Consider the following 25,635-nt stretch of genomic DNA (forward strand, 5'->3'; position numbering starts at 1 on the left):
CAAAGACTTCTGTAGCTTTTCCAGCTCAACAGGGCCCATTAGGCAGGTGAGGGATGTATGAGTGTCGGAGTACTTCATTGCCAGGAGGTTGTTCAGAATGCACTCCTAAAGGCTACTTGCATTGCATGCAGATCTGAAAATTCTTAGGTCCAGCCCCAGTGTGTTCTAATGTTTTTAAAGAACTATTTTTGTGAATGCAAAGTTTTCCTTTCTTTATACAGGTATAGGAGACTGGGGATGTGCATTCCAGCTCTGTCTCTTCTCCTTCCATTCACGCCGAAGGAGTTCATTGCACATGCTTTCACCTGGATTTTTACTGGCCCCAGTGCGGACTGAATATTTTGAAAAAAATTATAAGATTGGGTTTTATCGCACACCTCCATCTTTAGACCAGATCTGTCCCTGATTTGTCCTAATTCCATCCTTCAGAAAGGATGGATAAACTCTCATCCTTTGTGAAGGATGAGATAGGACAGACTGGGGATGTTAAATCTTAAATTTCACTCACAAATCTTCAGTCTGGGGCTGGGAAAAAGCCGGGGAAAGTGTGTGTGATAAACTCCAAAGTTGTAGTAGTAGTAGTAGTAGTAGTAGTGATGATGATGATGATGATGATGATGATAATAATAATAATAATAATAATAATAATAATAATAATAATAATAATAATAATAATAATTTCCCACCACTCCCAGATGGATCGAGGCAGGATTCCAATCTAAAAATTACATACAAACACATCAATAAAATGCTATAAAAGTGATAATTCCATTAAAAACTAACACATTGTCACGTGACAGTGGCAATAATATTATACAATGATCAAGGAGTGGAGCGATGTCTCTTAAACAAGATCAGATGGGTAAGCTTGCCGGAAGAGATTCGTGTTAAGTGCCTTCTTAAATGCCTCCAAGGAGGTAATAAGATGGATCTCCTCCTATTTCACAACTTCAGACCAACTACAGTAAAAGCTCTTTGGGAAGTCGAAACAAGTCTAGTTGACTGATGTGCTAACAGATTCTTCCCAATTTGTGTGATAGTGTGGGGTGTATTATGTAGAGAGAGGCGTTCTCGCAAGTAACTCAGGCCTGAGCCATGTAGGGCTTTAAAGGTAATAACCAACACCTTATATTGCGACCAGAAACAAATCGGCAGTCAATGGAGAGATTTTAACACAGGTCTCATGTGGTCAAGCCTGGAAGAACCAGTGACCAGTCTGGCTGCTGCGTTTTGAACCAATTAAAGCTTCTGAACTTGGTATAAGGGTAGCCCCATGTAGAGCTCATTACAGAAATCAAGGCGAGAGATTACCAGAGTGTGTACTACAGCTTCAAGGTCCTTTTGGTCCAGGTAGGGACACAGCTGGTACATCAGCTGAAGTTGATACCAAGCACTCCTGGCCGTCGCATCTACTTGAGATGATAACTGTAGGGACGAGTCCAGTTGTAACCACAGGAGCCCTGGTGGCGCAGTGGCTACATGCTGATACTGCAGCCATTCACAACCACAAGGTTGTGAGTTGAATCCCAGGGACTCCAGGGTCCACTCAGCCTTGCATCCTTCCAGAGGTCACTAAAATGAGTACACAGCTTGTTGGAGAGAATTAGCTTACACACTGTAAACTGCTTAGGGAGTGCTTAAGTGCACTGATAAGCAATATAGAAACGTACTTGCTATTGCTATTGCTATTTGGCTGAGTGTGATTAGAGAATCCCACTGAATCAGATCCTGGTACGGTCTGATTTCTAGTTGCATGGAACTTTTTAACTCCATTCACTTTAACAATATTTACACTTGCTTTTCAGGGTTTTTTTCCTGTATGAGGTGCCAGAATAGGGCTCTGTTCTCCAAACCATCCTGAACCCCTTCTAATCATTTTTCTTCTTTTTGCTGGACTGCATAACGTGGCCAGTTGCCAATGGATGTGTACTACTGCTTTGGTTTGTTTAACTGTTTCTAATATAATTGTGTTGCTCTTCTCTACTTTTAATGAGTTTGTGTGTGTCTTTTAATGCAGAGTGCTGTGCTTCTAAACAAAAAATCTTAAATGTTTAAAACAATGTTTAAAACACCTGTTTTGAATTAGTGCTATTTGTAATAGGAAAGTTTAATTGTTTTTAAAACTGCTTTTACTGTTATGATTGGCTTGTGCCTTTATTTGTTTTAATCTATGTTGTAAGGCTCCGGGGGTCCCATTTTGGGAGTAATATGGAATAAAAATAAATACACAATAAATACTTTCAACATACTCATCATGATTTACATAAAGTGTTGATTGCTAAAGGCGCAGCAATCAACCATCTGGGTGTGTGTACCGACTGGTAGCTACTTACGTGTATAATATTCTTTTCAGTTTTGAAAGTGTTATTTAGAGCAGTAATACTAGTGAAATATACTTGTGTCAATATAAGATTATAGTTCTGATGATCAAAATGAAGAACTGAATGACCAAAAAATGGATTAGAAACATAGACCAAAATTAACAAAATGAATTTCTACAGGTACAAATGTAAGGTACTACACCAGTACATGTGAAAGGGATCTGGGAGTCTTAGTATTCTTAGTAGATCACCAGCTGAATATGAGTCAGCAGTGTGATGCAAAAGCTAAAAAAGTCAGTATGATTCTAGGCTGTATCAATAGGAATATATTGTCTAGATTGGGGGAAATAATACTACCACTTTATTCTGCTTTGTTCAGACCTCACCTGGAATTTTGCGTTCAATTCTGGGCAGCACTATTCAAGAAGATGATGACCAAAATGGCAAAATGGTTGAAAATCATGCCCTATCAGAAGCAGTTTAGGGAGTTGGATGTGTGTAGTCTGGAGAAGAGAAGGTTAAGAGGTAAAATTATAGCCATGTTTAAACAGAGCATTGGCCTAAATTCAACAGAAAGAGTGTACTAGTGGAGTTCGATTTGATTTTCCAGTTGCTCTAAAAGTAGTGCAAACATTGTGCTATTTTACAAGTTGGTTGACATCAGCTGGTTCTGTAATCTCCCCTAGGTCTTTTCAGCAAGAAAATTCCAGTTGTTGTCCAAGTGTGTGTTTGTTAAAAAGAAAAAGATGAAGATGCTGCCTTAAATTTGTCCAAGTTGCTATGGCTAGCAGAAGCCTACTTCTAGAGTATATATAAGGGGAAAGGATGCAATGTAGCTTGCACAAATTTAAGGCAGTGTCTTCATCTTTTTCTTTTTCTGCTAGCCATCTATTGTTTGAAGAATTACACCACTGGATACCTAAATTTAGTACAGTGGTGCCCCGGGATACGAAATGATCGCGTTACGAAATTTCCGGGGTACGAAAAAGTTAGATTGGAAAAAACTGTTCCGGGTTACGATATTTTTTTCGGGTTACGAAATTTATTTCGGCGCGAAATTCAAACGCAAAGCGCGGCTAGCGGCTTTCCAGTGCTAACGGAAAGCCTTTTCGGGTTGCAAAATTATCGGGTTACGAACGGAACGGCGGAACGAATTAATTTCGTAACCCGAGGTACCACTGTAATTCCAGGAGGGTTTAGAAACAGTATACTAAATTTTGAAAATGTGCCTTGAAGTCTGCCAGCTTGTGTACTTAGCTTGTAACTGTTTTGGAAGAGTAGGACAACTGGGATTATATGAACAATACACATTTGTATGTGTCAGTTTTCCCAGGGTGCTACTTGTTATTTTCTGTTTACCCCATTTCATCACTGTCATATATTGATAGCAGTGTTAGATAGAGGCTGTGCATAAACACACCTAGGAATTGGTAAAGAAAGAAAACACATTCAAGCACCAACCAACTCACTCACTATAGACATCGATGAAGAACAGAATGAAAAATAAAACAAAACAATATACTGTTAGAAGACATAAAAGCAAGATGCCAGTAGGGACTATGTAACTTGTCCTTGAAATTGTTGTCTGATTTGCCTTGACAGCATTAGAAAAGAAGTAACTTCCTCACCTTTTGAAATATGCATTCAAATGTAGATTTCATTAAATGCACATCAGTACGATGCTGCTTGTTCCAGTCACATTTGATAATGAATATGATGCCAAGATAATACACCTGTCTGGCTTTGTAATGTTCTACTGTGGGAAGAAAATCAAGATTGGGCTATGTAAGTGGAAGTGGGATGAATAGGCTTGTTACAAGCAATTCTGACTGTAATACTCTTAATTACTTTGCTGCATGACTGAGAAACCCATCTAATAAATTACAAAAAAAACTGAACCTTCTTGACATTTAGAGTCAGCCAATAATATTTCATCTCAGGAAGCTTTGGTCACCTACAGTTAACAGCAAGTCTCTACAGAAGATAACCAAACAGATAATGGAGAATTAGTGTTACTGTCAACTTGAATGCATAAATGGTTCTTAAAGAAATTATGGTCCATAACTGAAGCAGAAATAGTCTGTTTAAGGATTTAAATCTCAAGCCCTGAATTGAAAATCCACTCAACTTAGAAGGATTCTTCCCCTGAATCAAATCATGATGAACAGCTCATTTTTATATACATGTACATTTAATTATTCATGGGGTTAGCTTAACCCATATGCTAAGTACAGTGCTGAGCAAGGTCACAGCTGTCTTTGGATTCCTATTGTGATGACTCCTTGTAGGCAGTCTGCCTATCCTGGGCCCTTTTAAAATTATTCATGGTACAGAAAATGGTGGCTATTTCCCCCTTGATACATAACAAGTAAATTGACAGATATGAAATATGCTTTGTTTCATAAAGAGTTGTGAAGCCTTATATAGGGAGAGAAGTATCTGCAGAAGTGGAGGCAGAAGGATCCATAGTTCTCTTCTTCAACGTACATCCAGTATTTGTCTTCTTGCCAGAAAACAACACCAACTAAATCTGCTTGTTCCTGTCTGCCTTCAAGTCATTTCTGACTTCTTGTGAGCCTAAGGACACATGGGGTTTTTGTGGCAAGATTTGTTCACAGGGGTTTGCCTTTGCCTTCCTCTGAGGCGGAGAGAGTGTGACTTGCCCAAGGTCACCCAATGGGTTTACATGGCTGAGTGTGCATTTGAAGCCTAGTGTCCAGATCCATAGTCCAACACTCAAACCATGACATCATGCTCGCTCTCCATGATACCTGTGGCAAGTGCACATTGGTAACTCTCTTGGAAGATAAAGTCTACAGTTGTGTGTACTCAACACATTAGAGAACAAGAGGACATCCTGGATAGAACACAGGGAGGATTGATTATATAGAACCAGTAGGGAAATGTGGCAAGGAAAATGAAGAGGCCTGTAACAGTGAGGAAACACCCTGAAGGAAAGTCACTGTCAGAAGATCACATAGAAAGGATTCAGAACTTCTCCAAATAAGCAATCGCTTCCTACAACTTCATGAGGATAGCAGCCATGAAGATGGTCAGACAGGAAACCAGCAACAAGGGATACAACATGCCAAGGAAGAAGTCAATGTAACTGCCAACCACAACATGAAGAAAAGAAAGGTGCTTGTGATTGTGGACTCATTGCTCAGGGTTATAGATGCAACAGTATGCTAGCCTGACAAGATGAATCAGGAAGTGTGCCGTCTTCCTGGCGCATGTCTCTGAGATGTCTCTGACAACTTGACAAAATTCCTTTCTCCTTATGCATGTGGGTACCAATGACATGGCCAAGAACACTTTGGAGCCAATCACCTCTGTCTGTGAAGCTTTGGCAGGAAGCTAAATGGGTTTGAAGCGCAAGTGGTATCCTTGTCAGTTCTGCCAGTGTAGGATAGAGGTCCACACAGGGGCAGAAAGATACTAAAAATAAATGACTAGATATGTTGATTGTTTAGAAGGGAGAGGTTTGGTTTCTGGGACCATGGTCTTCACTTCTTAGTCAGAGGACTACTAGCAACAGATAGGATACATCTCACAAAGACTGGGAAGAATGTATTTGGTAGTAGCATGGCAAGTCTGATCAAGAGGGCTTTAAACTAAATCCTTCTGGAGTTGGATATGATAGCTCAAACATGAGCCCAAAAGTAAGCTCTAAACACAAGGATATGAATTCTAGAGAAGCTGAGAGAAAGAATGGTATCCACTAAAAACCTGACAGAATATTAATAGATGAGGATAAATAAAGCTTCAAATGTCTATACACCATTGGAAGCAAACAAGGTGAGCTTGAAATCCGGTACAATAAATATGACTATAAAGGCATTTTGGAGACCTGGTGGAATGATTCCCATGACTGGAATATTACACCTGAAGAGTATAGCCTATTCAAAAAGCAGATGGAACTGAAAGAATGGAAATACCAGAGGACCATCATTGCCAGATATAGCAATTATGTGCAAGTATGAAAATCCAATATGATGTAACTCTTTTCTTTCTTGACAATGTATGATGTGTGAGGTTTTCTCTTTTCTGTAATGATTTTAACGATTCAATAAAATGATTTTATTTTTTAAAAAAGAGCTGCTGTGGCAGAAAAGGAGAGGGAATAACATTATATATTAAAGACAAATTCACTTGTACAGATATCCATCTCAGTGGACCAGCTGTCACCCTTTGGGTAAAAATAAACAGAGAAATAAATAAATTCAACCAAACCAAGAAGAGCAAAGAGGTTGCGTGCTATTTTAGCCTGCATTAGTAGATACGTAGTTTCCAATTCAAGGGAAGTAATAGTCTCACTATACTGTGTGCTGGTTAGACTTCCTCTAAGTGACATGATAGCACTCAAGGGGTATCACAGAGAGGAGAGGGCAGGCCTGTTTTCTGTTGTTCCAGAGGGTAGGACCGGGTCTAATGTTTTGAAATGACAGGAGATTTGATTTTGATTAAATACGAGAATGATTTTTTTTAATAGTAAAAGTGGTTTGGTAATGGAACCAGATGCCTAGAGAGGTGATGGGGTCTCTTCTGGATGTGTTTAGAAATATGCTGTAGAGCTACCTGCTTGGGATGCTTAAGCTGGAAATCCTACATTGAGCAGGAGGTTGGATTTGACGGCCCATGAGGTCCCATCCAACTCATCAAGACATGTCTCGTGGCATGTCTTGATGACGTGCTAGGGTTGCCTTATGACATTGCTTACAGATGCCCTGCAACCCTAGCATGTCTTCCGTACGACAAAATGGCGGTGCCCTGTACAGATGGGCAAGCCATTTAGATGCGATAGATGCCTAGCATCATGGCGCCACAAAAGGAAACCCACTTTTTGTGGATTCTTTAAAATCACTGCATTGGCTCCCTATTAGCTTCCGGGCACAGTACAAGGTGTTGGTTATCACCTATAAAGCCCTACATGGCCTGGGTCCAGTCTACTTGAAGGATCGCTTCCTCCCATAAAATCCTTCCCGTATACTCCAATCCTCCGGGAAAAACCTTTTACAATCTAGAAGAACCAGACTGGTGGTGACCTCCCGGAGGTCCTTTTCTGTCACAGCTCCAAAAACTTGGAATGACCTGCCAGAAGAGATTTGCCAATTATCCTCGCTCGAGGCTTTTAAAAAGGCGACAAAAATCTTTCTCCTCTGGCAGGCCTTCCCAGATTGATAATGTCCAGAACCAATTGAATCCCCCTCTTTTTATTATTTTTCTTACTTGTGATTTGTTTTTAACTTTGATGTATTGTATGTATTTTTTAAACATTTTAAAAAACATTTTTTTTACTGTTTAATTTTATAGTTGGGAGGGAGGGTTGGGTCGGGGTTTTGTGGGGCTTGTTGTTTTTATTATTGTATATTGTATTTTCTCTGTTGTTACCTGTTATTTATTTATATCCCGCCTCAATTGGAAGAGGCGGGATATAAATAAATATTTATTATTATTATTATTATTATTATTATTATTTCTATGTAGGAGTCTAGTAATTTGTACCCATGAGAAGGGAAGTCTGGAGAATATCTCTATTTGAGTAGAAACAGTGCAAAGGTAATTCCCTCCATCTGAATATAACATATTAATAATATACAGAAGGATGTGCAGCATTTATTTTCAATATCTAAAATTAGGAGGAAAAGTGTCGGGATTATGGCTAGGGATGGAAAAGAAATTCTCATTAATAAAGAAATCCTGTACTAAATTTTTATTTTGTGCTACTTTGCCTGCAAGTATTCCCAAGGATGCTACTTAGAGATAGTGCAATGCTAAAACACCTGCATTCTGTTATGTGCTTGAGTTGTTCAAGAATGTTCAAGGGACTTGCTCATTAGTGAGAAAATGATTTCATCTGTGTTTGAAAAGAACAATTTAGATGCCAGGCTGATAGAAAGTTCAGGTACATGAAGGCCCTGATTGGTTAATTGTCCACATGAGCTATGACCAGTTTTTTCTATAACTTCTTTGTTTCCTGCTCTTTTGGATCCTCCATTTTGTCTTTGCTGATATATGGTCTCAAGTCTTGCTTTGCTAGAAGATCCATGTATATGCATCTAGGATGTACAAGAGCAAAGATATTTCATTTTTCTCTCTATTTTGCTAATCAATCTGTTCCTATAGTCTGCCTTACATCCCTAACCTCTAAACGAATATGCTTCCATACAATTTGGATTGTGTGTGTATTGTTATAAATCCAATCCCTGTCTAGTTGGTATGATTCCTACTGAATTTGGAATATTGATTTGGCTCAGGATTTGTGGGAACAGAGACTTTACCTCTTCTTGTCCAAGAAACCTCAGGGACTTTCTGGAAGATACAGGTTTCTTCTGGTTCAGGCTAAGTTGGACAAGTATGAATGATAACAGTTCTACCATTTAGGATTGTTGTTGGTCCTGGTTAACTTACCTATGGTGGGCCATTAAGTGGCTCTACCCCTTGACCTGATTCTTGATCTATAAAACTATCAACAAAACCACACGTGTCTTATTTGGTTTCCCATCACTAGATAAAACAAATGTCCCATTGTTATTTTCTTAATCAGCTGATGCACAACTATAAATATGTATGAATCAAAATGTGCACAAGGATTCTTTAGTCAGTGAGGAAATAATATACATAAAACAAAAATAAGCATTAAAAGTTTTGGAAAAGAACATACACACACCTGTGTGAAAGGGATAGATAAAAGATTTTGCAACCTAAGATAGAACTTGTACAGGAAGAGAATGCTGGAGGGATTTTGTAAAATGCAAAAAAGGTGACATATTTTCACATTTCTAGTTAAGGTTCCCACGGAGCAGACATGAGCTGTGATTTCTACCTTTCTCCTTCTTTTTTTTTGGAAACCAGTAGCGCAGAATTATCTTTGGATTTGACATCTTGCCTTTTGTTCTTTTACATGACAAAGATGGGGAACAAGTGATTGCTTCTTGCATTGGCACTAAATTTAACAATGAAATCATTATCTTTGTTGAGGTATTTTGCTATGAGCCACATTAAAGGATGATTTTTCACTTCCTGTTTACAGTGTGTTGCAGCGTCTTCCACTTTGTCAAATGTGACTTCAGCTTAGTGAGAATAACAACAACAACAAAAATAACAACTCAAGGGCAGGGAACCTCACAGCCTTTTTGAATCCAAATTATTTTGTCATAATAACAAAATATATATGACAGTGAGGAAGGTGGGACTGAGTTGGCTAATCTTTAGCATCTTTTCCCAATCAATGTGCAATTATACTCAGCCATTGACCATTGGCTTACAAATGTACACTGAGAGAAAGGTTAGAATGGAAGGTCATCCACACAGAAAGATTTGTTCAAGGAAACTGAAAATCCAAATCGATCTGTTAGATTGACATCAGCACACTTATGTCTCAGAGAGGAATAGTGTTGGGTGTCATAATGAAGCAGTGGCAAACAAATAGTGAAGTTTTTTTTAAAAAATAATAATAATAATAAAATAAATATTATTGTTCATCATCACCATCATCACCATCCCATTTTTCTCCCAAGATTGGAACTCAAGGCAGCTTACAATTTAAAAAGAATAATACGACTAAAACAATACAAAAAGTGAACATTAAATAATCCCAGTGTTAAAACAGTTTATAATTATACTTAATAGAATACAATTAAAAATTAAAAAATACTGATTAAAATCAATTGAGTTTAAAACAATACAGCACCCTTTAGCTTGTTCTTCAAAAACTTTCTCTATTGAACATTCTGAAAATAAATATACAAATGATACCAGAAATATATTTATTGGGAATATTCAAAGAATGAAATTTCCTGGTCGTTTCAAGGATGTTTCACCTACCCCGTACTGTTTTGCAGTTGGACTTGGGCAATTGGCTTGGCATGGTGTCTAAATACAGTAAAGTCTCGATTATTCGACATAAATGGCACTGACTGATTGTCAGATGACCGAAAATGTCAGATAATCCAATGAGGTTTCCCTCCGCTTGAAGGGACCTCCATGGAGGTCCCTTCAAGCGGAGGGAAAGCAAGCTGCCGGGGAGGGGACTGGGCCAAGGCCAGAGTCCCCTCCTCAGCAGCCTGGCTTCCCTCAGCTCAAGGCTTGGCCCCTTCCCTCCTGAGGGAGTCCTCGGGCTCCCTTGGGAGGGGAGGCAAGCCGCAGAGGACAAGCCTGGGCTGAGGAAGCAGCCTCTTTGAGGAGGCTGCGTCCTTGGCCCTTTCCTGTCCTCCGTGGCTGCGGAGGACAAACCAGGCCGAGCACCCGGGTCTTTCCTCCCCTTGAATGGACTCCTGAGAGTCCGTTCGGGGAGAGGAAGGAGGAAAGAGAAGCCGGGAGGGAGAGGCCTCGGCATGGGCCCAGACCTCTATTTCCCAGGCCTTCCCTCTCCCTCAATGGGCTCCCCGGCCAGTCCTACTCTTCCCGGACCTCCCCTTTACTCCAAAGGGCTCTTCAGAGTCCTTTGAGGGGAAGGGAAGGGAGGCAGGGCAGGAGAGGACTCGGCGAAGATAAATAAGGAATGAGGGAGGGAAGGGATGAAGACAGAGGGAGGGGGGAGGCGAGGGGCATCGGATAATCTGGAGTGTCGGTTAACCGAAGGTCGGTTAACCGAGACTCTACTGTAGGTTGTCATATGACAGATAATGGGGGGAGATTTTGACTACGGCGAGCACCTCGGTCACAATTTTGGTGGAAGGGAGGTCACTGAAACCATCTCTTTTGGTCTAGGGACTGAAGAGGCAGTGAAAGGGGCTTCCTTTGAGGCTGGCCTGAAGGATAAGCCCTCTCTTTAAGACTCAGGGCTTGGGGGAGGGACTTTTGGGTTGGCTTTCCTGATGCTGGCTGGCCAAGGATTAACCCAATGTGTGGTTTATCCTTGGGGCTCAGGTGTCATTGCTCTGGGGAAACTACAGAGGAAATCTATGGAAAGGACCATCTGCTGCAGTTGTTCCCACACTAGGCTACTCCCACTTTAGTTGCAGTTCATCTAAGAAATACTAAATAGGTAACTTAATAAAGTGGCCCTTTTGAAACCCATTTCCTGTGTCTGGTCTCTTTATTCACTGGTTGGTCAGTAAATAAAGGAGATCATTTTACAGTACCATTGTATATAATGGGACTGCGCATCCATGGATTTTGAAATCCACAGAAGGTCTTGGAATCAACACCCAGTGGATACCAAGGACTCACAGTAGTTTCATTAGCCACTCTTCAGTGGTTAGAATTTGGTCTTCTTTTTCCCTTCCAGTTTGGGGCATATAATAATCAGGTGCCATGGTTATGTAAAATATTATTTTTCCAAATTCTTTACCTAATTAATCTTTGAATAGTCCAAATAAATATATTTCTGGTATCATTTCTGTATTTATTTTTAGAATGTTCAATGCTGGTTATGATCTATAGAGCCTTATACAGCTCAGATCCAGGCTGTTTGGCAGATAGCCTACCCTGGCCCAGAGATCATTAGGAGAGACCCTTCTCTCAGTTCTAACATCATTGCAAGCATGGCTCTTGATGATGCAAGATAGGGTCTTCCTGGTGGCTGCCTCTAGATTCTGGAACTCCCTTCTAAGGGAAGCCAGAACAGCCTCATTCTTGTTGTCTTTCCATCGCAGGCAAAGACCATTTTATTTTAACAGGTTTCTTCTATTTTCAACACAAAATATAAGACATGACAAAGCTAACAGGCTGGTATCTTCACATCTGATACATTCATTCCATTTCAAATGTTAACTTCCTTCCTATCAAGACTTGATATTTGATAATAAGATATTATAATTGGCTTATCTCTTCTTTGGAATGGAGACATTAATGGATTGCAAAAGAGGAGTCCTTGTTGATAGGCAAGCAAAAATAGAAAAAAACCAGAATGTTTATAGATCATAACCAGCCAATGGAGCTGTTGTAACAGGGGAGTAGTATGTCCTATGTTACCTCCTCCATACTATTTTTAATATCTTTGCTCGCCACCAAAATTGATGAAATGCCCCCTCCCCATTTTGCCAGCTTCAAATGCACCTGTAAATTATGAAATGTTTCACTACTGTACAGTATTACAGTATCCATATTCTAGCCATACTCATTATGTCAGTGTGATAAAAAAAAAAATAATGAAATGTGATAAATAGACACTAAAACACCAGCCAGCTGATATCCAAAGGACTGTCTCAATTTTAAAAAAGGTATTTACTTTGCTTGCCAGAAGAAGGAGAGAATAGAACAGGAGTGGAAGAGTCCCATGACCTAAGAGCAACCACCGAGAAGGCCTTCTCTTATGTCCTCACTACTTTGGCATGTGAAATTGCAGTGAGAAAAAGCCTTCCCCTAAAGATCTTAAAATACAGGTAGACTTGTATGGGTAGCTGTAACCAGCTCTTTTTTTTTTTGGACCAGATGCACCTCTTGCATGTTCCAAAGGAAGATCCCTATAAGAATTAATTTTACCTGATAATTCCTTTACAAAATCTTATCTGATCAAAACAGAGCTCATGTTGACTGCCATATCCATTTAAATTTTATTTGCCAAACATGTCAAGCAGATTTCCTCACAAGAGCTTCAGCTCTTCTTTTCTTTTCTTTTCTTTCTTTCTTCTTCTTCTTCTTCTTCTTTTTTTTTTTTGCAGGCATGTTAAGCAAGAGGAGACATTTCTAGATATACAGTTCCTTGTCAGCTCTCTTTTAAATCCATATTAAAATGTCTTAAGCAACTGACACTAGATTCACACTCCCATATACAAGCTAATTAACTGACTTAAAAGCTTCCTTATGAGAGCTAATACTTGCATCCTGGACAAATTCCAACATAATTATGCCCTGCCTCCCTAAATTTTCCTTGCAATTTAATTGGAATTTTCCTGCTTCTTTGTACGAAATGAGTACTGTGTAAAGCTGCAGATGATGTCTGATTAATCCCCCAAGGAGCTGTATTTTCCAATTTCAATTAACACAGAGTGTGTGAGGAAAAACTAAAAAGCCTTAATAATGTAGCACATTTAGAAGAAAGAAGCAATATATGAAAAAAGAGGTGGAAATCAGGTACAGGTTGAGTCTACCTTATCCAAAATGCTTGGGAGCAGGTGTTTTGGATTCCGGAATACCTGCATTTGAAACCACTGAAATCCACAAACACCTGGACAACTTCAGCAGGAAAGAAGAAAACCTGAAAGTGAACAAAGTTTGGCTCCTAGTCCTGAAAAACACCAAAATCACAACTCAACACCTGCAAATGAACATCACCCAGGATCAGGGATTCCCCCCCCCCCCCGGCAGACAATCCATTGATAATTAAGTAGTCACACATATCCTCCCACCCTGTGGCCTTGCCATCAACAACAGACCAACACACAGATTAGCATGTAAATCACTTCCTCCTAGCCAAGGGTCCCACAGTATATATATATATATATACTCCACTCACTTCCATGTCACCACCTTCTGAAGTTGCCAGCCACAGATGCAGGTGAAACATCAGGGATAAATTCTACCAGAACATGGCCACAAACCCTGAAAAACCCACAAAAATGTTTCGATGGCGGGTTCTAGACCGCCGCTTGCTCCACGCGGGAGCTGCAGCAGCCATACCGCGCGGCTCCCGCGCGGAGCAAAAAAGAAGCTCCAAAATGGAGCTTCTTTCCGTGGCGCACTGATGATGTCATGAAGCGCCAAGGACGCATTTGTGACGTCATTAGCGCCGCGCGACATTCGGACACTCAGCGTCTGATACGTCAATATGGCGCCGGCCATGTAGAAAGGCCGGCGCCATATTGTACGGACACAGTCCGTATTAGACTCAGGGGCGTCTAGAAGGAACGCCCCTTTTTAAAAATGGGACGTCCTGTGGACATCCCAACTGCCGGTGTGTAACCGGCCTTAGATTGTTGATAATTGTTCCTCTTATCTTTGGGTGAATTTGAAAGGAGCAGCTTACGAAGATCAAGCAGTGAAACTGTTTCTTCCTGTGCAATCTAAAGCACATAACACAAAAGGAAAAGAGTTTGGAAAGGGAGAGGAAAACAGCAAACTTAGACATTAGTTCTTAGTTATACAACCTACATTATGATGACAGGATGGAATGTAAACAATTAAAAAAAAGACCCAAAAACTATTGATCTTGTTAATTCCTCCCTCCTCTTCAGCTAGATGCAATGGCTGCTGGGTTGTAGTTGTGTGGAAGAGACAAAGACTTGATGAAACTTTTAAAGAATTGATGGAGGTCTTGTTTTCCTTAATTGTCCTTGTAGCAGTTAATGGGCTCTGGCAACATGCTGTATAGAGCTATGGACAATAGTTGGTGCAGCAGATAGCAACTTGATGATACAGGGGAAGTGACACAAATTAAGGGAACAACTACTAGGAAGTAACCAAACAAGCACCTGTTAGGTAGTGGATAGCTTCATAGATATCTTTTACATAGGTGATGGCATGAGGAGGACATGTGGCGACAGAAGGATTTACTAGTAGGTCTATTTATTTCATGCAAGAGTTTTTCTCTTATCTGCCTTCTTCACTGTCCAGCTCTCACATCTGTACATGGTAATGGGGAATACAATGACATGAATGATTCTTACTTTAGCGTTCAGTTGTATGATCTTGTCAAGACTGTATAGAACAAAGAGGAAGGGTGAAAATATGGAGACTCCCAAATATAATGCAGCGTATGCTGGGTATGCCTGAGCAGAGCAGTGAAGGACAGGATATCTTGGAGAGATGTCTCATCCATAGCATTGCTATGAGTCTAGGCTGGCTTGAGGGCAGTTAACATCAGCAACAATGTTGGATATGCTAACAAAACGGTTGAAGGAAACTCTTGCAGGACTTTTTTTTAGCTGCTTTTAGTGGGGATACCTGGGGGATCTATACTGGGGATAGGACTGGAAGAGCCTGAGTTCTGTTTATTAGGTTCTCTTTCAGTGTCTGATGACAGCAAAATTAAGGGCATAATATGATCAGTTCAGCCAGAGGCCTTATTATGGAAGAGTGGAGAGACCAGTTCACAGACCCTGAATGTTCACAGATCACCAATGGATCTTGGTGAGTGTAGTCATAAATGTATATGAAAAATAGTATTGGGTGTTCAGATGGTGGAGTTAGGTGGAAGTTATCTCAAGGGGTTTACTTGGCATTTTCTACAGTTAGGCATAAGCTTTGTCATTTCTGCTATCATCGAACAAGGACCTTTGTCTCCACTGGTACAGTGGTACAGCTGGCAATCAATAAATGCCACCTTACTTCCTTTCATGCCTGCAGCCCATGAAGATGGCCTCCATGGACCTACTGTTGAGAGCAAGACAGGTGTCTGAATAAGAACAGAGCAAGCTCATGTGACTGAACACTATTTTTGGACTCTGACTGGAGCCTGTAAAGTTATTTTTAAACTTTATTTATTATAATGCATTTCTTATAACTCAGTTATAGTTACAAGCCCTCTCCCCAAGATTTCAGTTTATGTGTTAATTACAATTTTAAGAGGAAATCTTTGCCTTCCTGTTTCTCATAAATTGAAATATTGCCTTTTACTTAAAAACATCTGAATGCTTCAGATTGCTAATCCATGATGCAAACTTTACTCTTCTCTATGTACCTTGAAAATATTGCAACAGAACACTAAGTAGCACTTAAGCCATGCAGTATTTCTTTTCTATTATTCAGTGAAGCCATCACTATGACAGCAAATAAAAATTACAGTGATACTGCATGGAGAGCCAGAGTGGTGTAGAGGTTTGAGTGTTGTATCTGGGCTCCAAGAAAACCCTGCTCAGTCAAGCAAAAGCACTGGGTAACGTTGGACAAATTACACTCCCTCAATATTACAGGAAGACTATGGAAAACCTCATTTGAATAAACCTTGTCAAGGAAACCCTACAATATGGTTTCCATAAGCCAGAACATACTTGAAGACATACAATAACAACAAATGCTGGAAAATGAATTAGTCCTTGTTCAATAGCATTATGTTAAGTGACCATCATAATGTAGTTATAGCACAAAGTAATTAATTACAAATTACTAATTATTTGTAACTAATTCTAATTCTGAAAAACTGAGTATCTGTCTTTAGAACAAACCTAATGGGGAAAGAAGAGAATGAGAGGGGGAGGGGGGAGCGACTGTGACAACACCTGTGGAGAAAAGGCAGATTGGAAGGAAGGCAACATCTAATCAGAGTGAGCCTGGCAACAACCAATGGCAGCTTAATCAAGAAAAGGTGGCAGCTACTCCCAGGAGCAAGTATAAATAGGAAGAGAGGAGCGTGAATAAGGTAGATAGGGAACTGGATAGGAAACTGATAGAGACCTGATAGGGACAGAGCTCTGAGTTAGAGGTTTGTTAGACCCTGAGGGGTTTTAACAGCCAAAGTGGCTGAAATACACTGCTGAAAGGGGCAGTTGGAAGGGGTTTGAGTACCTAGGTTGGCCTAGAAAGAGGTCAAGTATGGGAATTGAATTGGTGTGGCTGGAAAAGCCATAAAGTAGCAACAAAGAGCCAGATCAGACTGGCAGCTTCAGCTGGCTTCAAACCAGCTTGGGGGCATGGCATTTACATGTGTCACACCCCCAAGTCGCCTGGAGATTGCACTGGTGATTACACATTGGGCACTTCGGGGTGACTTGGGGCAGAAACTGGCTGGATTGGGGCCACACGTCTGTTTGCCACTACCCCAATCTAGCTTTAAATGGGGCAGCTCCAAGCCGCCCCATTGGGGCCATCTGTTTCGCCCCAAAGTTTTAAAGTTCACAGTTGAATCAAATGTCTTATGTGAAACTGTAATCTAGAGACCACTTCTGGAATATAGTAACAGATGCTGTAAACTTGTGTAACTGTTTAAGTCCATAAACACTGTATCAACTCTGAATATCAACCAGAAGAGAGATACTATAACCAACTGTCTTGTAAATAAAGTTTTCTTTTGTTTTTGTTCAACGTGTGGTCACCTGAAGTATTTTAAGAAACTATAAGCCAAACACTACCAGGGATTAATAATACTTTTATTACTCAGAACACTCAAAATAGTGAATGTCCTGTCTTCCTACAAAGTGGGACAGAGGTAAAGGAATAATGTGGGAGTCACTCAAGCAAGGGATCTGAGTTCGAGGTCTCGTTGTGCAATTTGGTGGCAGCTAGAGGGTAGCCGCCACATATTGGTGGCAGCACTGGGTTAAAAAGACCCATTGTGCTGCCATCAGAGAAGAATAGTTGAATGAGTGAGACTTACCATCACAGTACCTTTAAGATGAAATGGTTTTTATTTTAGCATGAACTTCTTCAAATGCAGTACAGGGTGTGTGTGAATTATGTTATCATTCAACCTGATTTTAATCAGCTGCTCATCTTGTGGTATTGCTACAGATCTGTTGCCGTAATGCAGCTGCTTATAAAATGGTGATCTGTTTTCACCTAGATCTCAGAATGTCTTCTGTCTCTACTAGCTACAGTACAAATGGATCTTGTGCACCTACAGAGTTTGTAGACAGTTTTCTAAAAGATATATCTTTCTTCCATGAGATCTCTGTACAGGAGACACCACCAAACTAACAAATAAAACAAAAAACCTGCCCCATCCTCAAACTCTGAGCAACAAATACTGATTTACTGAATATTTGAAGTTTGCCATATAAAATTGAACATACACTTGTATAGTTAAATCCTCTTTCTTGTCAAAGACATAAGGATTTTAATGGGGTTATATACCATATCTATTAGCCCATCCCATCCTTGTCACCCAAAACCAAGTTTTAATGATCTGCCATGCTTCTTCTCTAGACTTACAGTTTGTAGCCTACAGTGATTTACCCATGTATAAAATTGCAATTTGCAGCTTTAATTAGTGCATTCATAGTAGCACTTTGTGCTGGTAAATTTCTCACATACAGAATAGATGATTTCACATTTCCAACATACACAAGGAGTGTCTAAGGCACACAGCACAGAATAAATACAAGCAGATTTCTGTACCCCTTCACCACCTGTCTTTATTGGTTCCCTCCATGTGCCAAGTTGTACACTCACAATGACACAGATAAGAATAAGAGTGCTCCCCAAAATTAATAAATATGAACATTAGCTTTATATGAACATGGCCAGCACTGCTAACAAAATAGCCTTATCTGGCATTTATGAAGGTGAAGCATGGGCTATTTTATGTGTGTATTTCTCTCTTCTTCACAATCACATCAGAAAAATCTCAAAATAGACAGTCAACTTGTTCATAGAGAGCCTGCAGTGATTTCTATAAGTGTGGTATCCCTTTTTTGCAACAAAAAATGGCTGTAATCCACATCTTACTGAAATCAGAGGCAAATTTTCCACTGATTTCAATACTTATCTCTGGATACACCACAATTTACACTGGAGTCCCCCCCCCCTGTGGTTTAGGAATGTAATTCTTTGGTAATTTTGTTCTGTAATGAAGCAATGAGTAATTCTAGCAATTTTCTTCTTCTCAGTGCAAGAAAGCCTTCATAAGCCAATGTTTTCAAAGACTACTTGCGGTTTGGGACTTATTTTGCCCAAAATGCACACATGGCCTTTCCTCCCCACAAAGAGCTGCATTTATGCAAAGGGAGCAGAATTTTCTGCACAGAAATATTATTTCCTGCGCTGACAATCCTGTTTCCTGGATAGAGAATACCATTTTCTATGCAAAAGAGCCAAATGTGAATTTAGTGTGGATAAATCCTGAACTGTGGAGATTCTTAGCCCAGGATTCTCCTTTTCATGGTTTCCTGATAGTTGAGAAGCATGTTTTTTTAACCATTTCCCAACCATTTAAAAATATTCTTTCCATCCCTCTGTTATTATGTAGAAATGGAAGATAATGGGGAGGGAAGACTGATATGTGAACTGGCTCATGGATAAGTGTCTTGATGCAGGAAGCTGAGTTTCCCTAAATGCCTTCCATGTATTTTCATTATTTTGCATGCATGGCTTACTAAAAGGTTGAAATTAATTGTACCCACCTTCTGCACAAAAAATCCACATAACTGATACTAAATGTGCAAAGTAGCACTTCTACTAAGACGAGGCAAACATTTTTGTTGTATAACTCTTCCTTTTGACTGTTATATATTACATCTGTGAATAAAACACCCTCAGGCAAAACCATGATTATTTCATGATTACAGGGAGATGACAACCAGGCTCCTGTGAGTAGAAGATAATTTTGAATCTGAAATGAACAATGTCACCAGGTAGATTTATGAAATATGCTGCCCACAGTGAGGAGAGCAGATCAAAGTGGGGCTATTTAATAATGCATTCTAATGTTCTTATGCATTTCTCCCTATAGGACCTTCCTCTCTTCAAAGCATTGGGATCCTTAGCTCAAAGTCAAACTATGATAAAAAAGAACAGTTCCATGTGTCCTTGACAGGCAGACATGAAACAGAACCTGTGCTATTGTCCTGTCTGTAACAACTGACAATATTTTAATCCCCTTTGTCTTAGAATTGACCTATGCTGTTCCATTTCCTAGTAAAAGGGGAAAGAAAAGAGCTTCAGGAATCGACATAAATGAAAAAGGACTATCCATATGTAACATATGTGTATAGAAACCAGTACAGGCTCACAAAGAAATGCAGTACATTTGTTTAATTGGAGACCTATACTTACAGAAAGTTGAAGTATATAAAGGACACTGAGACAGCTCCCTGTGTTCACCTACCTCAGGTATATCATTTGAATGGGGCTTCTCTGTGTTGAATTTGCATCTCCTGGAATAGCAGGGAAGTGTATTTCTTCTGTGATATGAGCTCTGTATTCAGAGACCTCCAAAGGACCTGCTATCTAGGAATACTGGGCATGTTCTGGCACTTTGTATTTGGTTTATAAATCATAGAGAATGGTTTAAATAAAGCAATGTAAATCTGAACCTATTTATCAGACACACATCTGACTCCATCTTTTAATTTTCAAATTAGAATTCTTTCCACCAGCCCAACTATCGTTTTATGTGACACTTCAACTATCTTCCATTAAAAAACAAAATGTTTATTGAATTTTGACATTTCATTAGCTTATGTATTTATTTATTTAGTTTAGATTCTGCCTTTTCCACAATTGAAAACATCAAACTATATGTTTTATCAAAGGTTGTTTGTAACTCTCTAAATTGTTCATCCACAGCTTTCAATGCAATAATGATGGATTGCTTCAAAACCTTTCTTAGCAAAACCAACTAAACAGTATGAAATCTCAGAGAATGCATCCCATTATTTCATTTGTTTAGCCCACTTTTCAGTTAACATGATATCCCACGCATGTGCCTACGATGCCCTGATACTTTCCTAGAGAGATTAGAGTGGACCCTGCCTTATTGGCTTTCTGCTGGCATCTTAAAACCTTCTTATGCAGGCAGTCTTTTAAAACAGAATGTTTTTAAAGGACTGGCTGGGGGTGTTGCATCATTTTAAGTGTTTTAAACCATTTAAACTTTTAAACTGTATTTTATTCTTTTAATAAGCAATCTATTTTAATATGTTAACAATTTAATTCTGTTTTATGTTTTTAATTGTATTGTTCTTTTGATGTTGTGAGCTGTTCTGCATCCCTCTTCTGGGAAAAGAGCAGGATACCAATACTACTACTATTACTTCTACAACTAATATGATGGTGTAAATTAGGGGCGAAGATTAAATGCCTGTCCATATGCTGTTGGATCCAGAAAGTTTAGACTGCATAGCCAATGATGAATGAAGTCAACACTTATGTAGGTTTCATTCATTCAGTTAGACTATTTTAGCTGGGATTAACAACTGATTTGAAACCTATATCCAATCAGATTTTTCCTTTCTTCCCTTCAACCTGTGCATGATGAGCAAATATTAAAGAATGGAAAACATGCTCCACCCAACTATGCGATAGAATGATACTGTGGTTGTTACTAGTGGCCAGGAAGTGAGGCAATTTTGCCAACGTCTGAGTTGAGATCAGCTTTGACATGACATCCTCAAGGCTCTTTAAATGTTTCCCAAGTAGCAAATGGAGAGCTCACCCTTACTTATTCTCTTGATATGGATTCTGCTGAGTGCTTTCAATGCAAGGCAGAACAGTTATATTGAAGACTGAGAAGAACAGAGGAGAATATGAAGTTAAACATGCAGTTAATGCACTGGGGAGAGGTAACTTTCCAGCTTTCTAGGCTGTGAGTGTGGGTAAAATTGAACCCTGGCCTTATCAACCAAAAGTCATTTCCACAACACTGGAAATATTTGTCTTAATATTTGTCTACACCATCTAGAATACTCCAGGCTGTTCCCAGATTATTCTGGCACCAGACCAGCCCCAAATTCCCCCGCTACCTATGCTCTCCAGAGCAATGCTGGTGATTGCCTACATGTGTTCTGAGGTGCTGCCCACCACTGGTGCAAATAGCAACCTCCCTCTGAGGTCCAAAACAAGGTGCTCTGTGTTAATCACATGAGTGGGTGCCTTCAGAGGGAGCAATTCATGCCGACAGTGGTGACACTGGGTGGCAAAGCAGGGTGTGCATGTAGAAAGCTCCCCAGAATCTCTTGGGGGCAAAATGTAAGTCTTTAAATGTGGTTTAAAGGAGGGATGGGCTGGATTCTTGTTGGATGGGCCTCACATTGTGAAGACAGTCCATACTTGAATTGGAGCTTTGGCCCTCCATTGTGAAGACAGGGCACCATTATGATATGTGTGGGAGGAACTGGTTCATTTCACCCATTCTAACGTTGCCTGAATTATGACAGAATATAATGTTGTAGGAGGATATAGTGTTGTGTCTTCATGAATTCACCAACAGTGGATTTCTCCACAAATAAATTATTATTATTATATTTTCTTATATCCCACCTTTCTCCCAATTATTAAAGTATTATTTGAAGTCCAAATAGTTTTTTCTGCAACATGAAGGCATAGTTTCCTATCCTCCTCTGTCCATCCTGTACTTTGAATTACAAACTCCTTCCCCGAACTGCCTTCTTCATTTGCACACTATCACCTTCAAAATGTATAGCTTCGAAAAATTACTTTTTTGAACCGTAACTCTCATACTCCTTCAGCCAGGGGCTGTCATCCAAACAAGTAAAATTTCTAACCTGTACAAAAGGTCTGGTTTGGAACAATACATACAAAGGACCATGATAAATGAGAAGCATATTACAAATAAAGCAACTATTCTTGTAGCTCTCTTAACTCTAAGCTAGTGTCCCTTGATTCTCAAATATAGTATACAATGAAAACGTGATGAGCTGCTAACTTCCCATGCGAACAAATGAAGAGAAAATATTCAGAGAAAGCAGCAGTTAAATTGCTTCTTAAATTCCCCTGTGCACCCAGGCTTTTCTTTTATTCCACTCCTGGTGATTGCTAAACTCTCTGGCTGGCTAAATACATAGCAAATAAGAGAGTACCTTGGAGACCAAGGGGAAGAGGAGGAGAGGGTTGGCTTGCTTTTCATCAGCTTTGGGTATTCTTACATTGCATCTTCAAATCATGTGCTTATACTTTTTGCAGTCTCCTGATTATAGACTAACCTGGTGCTTATATAATTTCTGATCCCTATTATTGCAAAATGGTTCTTGCCCCATCCCCCATAATAAGTGGTGCCCCCCAAAACAGTTAGGGAAAGATATACTGTATATACTCATGTATAAGTGTAGACATTTTAGTAAACAAATTGACCCCCCCTCCCAAAACCTGGGTCGACTTATCCATGGGTCAATGTAAATACTTTAACTCTTATTAAAAAAGGAACCATCCTCTGATGAAAAGCAAGAGTTTAATTTGTCCTGGAAGGACAGCTCCCCCCTGCTCAAACTCTCATCCACACAGCCTTTAGGGTGAGTACAAATCCTGCTGGAATTTCTAAAGTTCTTTGGCATTGTTTTCCTTTGATTCATCCTTTAGATCCTGTTAAATGTTATTTGCTCCCAAAACTTGCACTTGCTTTATACATGAGGTCAGCTTATAGTCGAATATATACAGTACTTAGCCAGAGGATACTCAAGTGTATGCAGGAAGGCCTTGAGTATGATCAGGCAACATAATAATTACCAATGTAGCCCAAATCTATGCTTTCTATATTTCTTACTTACTGTAGAGTGAGAAGGGGAGACAATGATTTGTTTCAACAGATTGCCTTTTGACAATAAAAACTGAAGATGGCAGTAACCTAGTTTGAACATGTTCCACAGTAGAAATGAAAAGAATATTCAAAAATATTTGGAAAAATGGTCAAAAGCATGGTTTTTCGGTGTTGGGAAATACTGACAAGAAGAAAGATGGGTTGATGAGAATTTGAGACTTATTTTATGCATAAGACACTGTTGTGTGTGCAGGAAACTGTATTTTCTCCATAGAAAGAGATATTTCAGCATAGAAATATTATTTTCTATGCAGAAAAAACTGTTTTTCCTGCACAAATACAAAATGCTGTTCTCAGTGGAGAATTACCACAGGCAAATTTTGTATGGAGCAAGTTCCAAACTGCAAATCATATTTGAAAACTGCAAAGTTTTCAAAGCAGCAGGAAGAAAATTGCTAAAATTACAAATCTGGACTAGTTTCCTCTAAATTTCTTCTCAAATAAGTAAGATAAAAACATAGTTGCAGCTTTAAAGAAACCCATCTCATTTGGCCCTGACCTGAGGAACAGAATGGACCTTTTCTAATCAGTGGTAAAAATAAGAAGATTGTTTAAAAATAATTTTCAGGTAGCCCTAAATGGTTGCAATCCTACTCCCACTTACCTGGAAGTAAGCTCCATTGAACCCCATGGAACTTACAATATGTTTTTATAGGTATACGTTTGCACTTGGTAAGAGCTAGATTTTGTTGTAGCTCTTGACTCCGGATCTTGAAACCATGCCCCTGAAAATCCACGGAGGGGTGCCCTTTGCTATTTTCAATGGGGTGCATGCCTGGGCTTGCCTATGGGGCTTGAATACTTGTGAACCTCCGTTTTTGCGGGTAGGTGGGTAGATTGGAACAGATCCCCCATGAAAATGGAGAGTCAACTGTATTTCATTTAATTTTAAAATACAGTGATCATAGTATTCTTCTTTATGTTCCTTGTCTGTTTTTCTTTTTCTTTTCTTTTTACTATTCTGAGATAATTCTCTACTAGTGACCATTGCTGTGTTTAAAAGCACTGTTGCATGGCAATGATATCTTGTGTACCTGGCATCTTCTGAACTTCTTTTGCCAAAGTTATTCTTGTATTCACAATGTTACTGAACTCTGTATTGTCTAATCACAATCCAGGGTGATGCACCAATTGCTTGCTGACTATAAATCTTACAGAAAATCTAGAAGTGTGTTTGTTTGGCTTTAAGGTTTGCGGAAAAGCATAAGACTATGAATTCTACGGGTTTTTAATTTGTGAGTTTTGTTTGTATAGATCATGCATTTAAGAATGAAGGTTACCCTCCCCATCCTAAAGTAAGGTAAGGAAAGTTTTCTGTGGGAACACATAATTGGGCATGTCACTCTTCAGCAAACTGAGCAAACTTGAAAGAAGTCTAAGAACAGCAATTCTAAAACAGCAGGAACCTTGAGATGGTGACTCCAAAGAAGCAGATGCATTGAATTAATGGAAAGAGATGGGAGGAAGGAGAGTGGGAACTGAGGCCACTGTACTTAAGAGGCAGGAAAAGGTGACAGGTTGCTTCCATTTCATGTCATTACTCAACAATTGATTGTTGCCAGTGTGACAGGAATAGAGGCTATTAGGCCAAATTATTGAAGCAAAAGAAGTGTGTGTGTGTGTGTGTGTGTGTGTTAGAGAGAGAGAGAGAGAGAGAGAGAGAGTCAGTGACACACAGAAAAAATACTGTTAACTATGCAACAGATCATATGTAATTTCTAAACCTAAGATCAGGTCTTTGCAAATTTGATAGACGCTGACTGCCCCTGTCCTTATTTACCAGGCACAGAACCCAACTTCTGGTTCTGCTCTCATTATTGTCCCCATTTTTGTCCTTTGGGGGTTGCCTTGTTAAAGTTTTAGTGGGAGTTGCCACACATTGTCAGAATTTAAATCTCATTCTGGAGCATAGGCACATCTTGTCTCTAGTTATGTGGGCATATCAGTGCATTTGTTGTTGCTGTTAACAACTGCCAAATCAACTTTAACTTATGTTGACCCAATGAATGAGGGATCACCAAGCTGGCCTATCATCAACAGCCCTACTCAGATCTTGCAGACTGAGGGCCATGGTTTCCTTGACTGTGTCTACCATATTAAAATGTGAAAACTATACTCTACACAGGTGCATTTTTGGTGGGAGAAACACACAATAGAAATCAAATAAACAAACAATATTTGTTTTTCTACTAATATATCTTTATTCTATGGCTGTGAGTGAAG

The sequence above is a fragment of the Sceloporus undulatus genome, unplaced genomic scaffold (genome assembly GCF_019175285.1).
Source record: "Sceloporus undulatus isolate JIND9_A2432 ecotype Alabama unplaced genomic scaffold, SceUnd_v1.1 scaffold_12, whole genome shotgun sequence".
Taxonomy (NCBI): Eukaryota; Metazoa; Chordata; class Lepidosauria; order Squamata; family Phrynosomatidae; genus Sceloporus; species Sceloporus undulatus.